Source organism: Rhyacophila brunnea, unplaced genomic scaffold (assembly GCF_057557595.1).
Source record: "Rhyacophila brunnea isolate RB1 unplaced genomic scaffold, BYU_Rbru_1.0 scaffold_11, whole genome shotgun sequence".
Lineage (NCBI taxonomy): Eukaryota > Metazoa > Arthropoda > Insecta > Trichoptera > Rhyacophilidae > Rhyacophila > Rhyacophila brunnea.
The window spans coordinates 8,506,660-8,508,865 of NW_028232763.1; positions in this window are offsets into that span (position 1 = coordinate 8,506,660).

The following is a 2,206-nucleotide window of genomic DNA, read 5'->3' on the forward strand; positions in this document are numbered from 1 at the left end:
GAATTTGAACAATTAAGAATATTCTAAACATGAAATCGGTCTTTTCTATAAATATGATTGAGAACTTGTACGAAAGATATGATGTAGTACGAAAAATAAGTGTTTGTTATTTCTTATCTTGAAATTAATTATGTTGGGTGCATGCAAGATACAATATTATTGTAAGACTGCATAATATATTTTATTGATAATAATTTGTCTCTCGTAGAAGCTTAAATCATTGTTAATATTACCAAAGTTATGGGCAAGTATATTATGATCTAATTCAGATTACCATCTGATTCTAATCATATCATTCCTTAAAGAAGATCAACCAGCATCGGATTGACATTTGGTTTATTATCTACGGAGTTCGGTAGAGTTGCGTTTGTACTAATCACGGAGGTTCTTCAGCCACGAAATGTGACATCGTCTTCTCCTACATTATTAGCATTGGTAGAAAAGTCTTGAATGACAAGTTGAAAATTTCTGTATATATGTCCTTTCATATTATAATCGGGGTACTGTAGTATTATGGTTTTCAGTTCAAGGAATTTTTAGGATCCGTTTGAACAGTCACATTTCAAAACTCTCAACTGATTAGCGACGGACAAAACCAATTCGATATCTTTATAAACATGACAGTGAATGTCAGTAGGGATGGCACTTTAAAAACATGGATTTCTCTATTAATGTAAATTGTGGATTTCCTAGAACCATAACGCTAACATTTTACATGGCTGCTTCAGGGTAGAGACTTATATAATCGTATGAAGATGTAAAGCAACTGTATGATAAGCCTGAAAATATAACCTTCCAATCTAAAAATGTATAGCAATAAATAACCTTATGTCGGGTGAACATGAATTCTGACGACGTAAAATCATCAAGTCAGTTAACTATCAATTGCTTCATCTAGCATCAGCGTTTTTATTACAGGCAATAACATAGAAACTGACTATGTATCTCATGATTGCTCATCAAATCACCTCGTATTCGTTAGACACTGCGGTCAGCAGATTTCTCAATCATAAGCTGGTCAACATTGGCTAGTATGATTTATTAATCTAGATAAACGGTGGATCGTGTAAGGTAGTGATTTTTTTTATATAAATAATAGCAAAGGTTGATTGGTAACCAAAGCAGTCAACTCTCACTTCTCACTCAACACTCCCCATTCAATAGTCGAGCTCATCCCGATCATCATCAATACGGATTGCGACTCGGTCTAAGCACCTAACTCACCGCAATCACTCTACACCCTTAATCTTACTCTGAACACTGTAATTATTTGTACTAATGCATCAAGACAATAAACATCTACATCCATCTCTACTACCGCTGCCTTTATCACCTCATCACCTTCTCCTTGATCGATCCCTTCACATGGTATGGAATATGACTTTTTTTAAATTAAGAGATAACAAAATAATCACTGAAAAGATGCAAGAAGACTAGTAGGTAACAACGATTCTTTAAGACGCTTTGTGATGTCCATACCTCTTCTCTATCTAAGGAGCGGGCATAGAATAATATAAAGAATATTGGTTATTATCAATCATGCTAATTACATCTTCTGGGAATACCCAAAAAGTAAAAGAAAGGGGAATAGTTATTCCATGCCGTTTGACCTAGATACCATAAAGAATTTAAAGCTTTTAAAGAAAATGCGGCGTCATACTACCTACGATCATAAAAATCTCTTCACTTGGTCTACTGAGTAGTTTTGTATTAGTCTTTGTTTATTTATATTTTGGTTTGATCTTTTTTTTTAGTGAGTGACTTTAGTAACTTTAGTATTGCATTCATAAAAAAATGGCATATACTCGTGCCAGTGGCGAAAGGTGGGGGTAGGCTGTTAAGATCTAGCATAAATAATCCACAATAAACTTTGTCGGTCATACGCATTTGTTTTCATTGAACTAAGTATTCAATTTACAGATGGTTTTGGTTATTTTTTTAAATACAATTAAATACTGCAAAAACCAAGCCATAATAGATAATAGTCAAATCTCTATCTATAAATATCTAAAATCATGCCATTATACCATTCATAATTTTGGATATTTTATAGATAAAATAATATTTATTATCTACTATGATTTGGTTTAGTCAGGGCTTAATAAATTTAAAAAAAACTAACTAACGGCATGTGTAATATTATGTATTCTTCGACGAAAACAAATAATAATGAATGAAAAAGTGTGCACTATTTTCGCCCGGAATT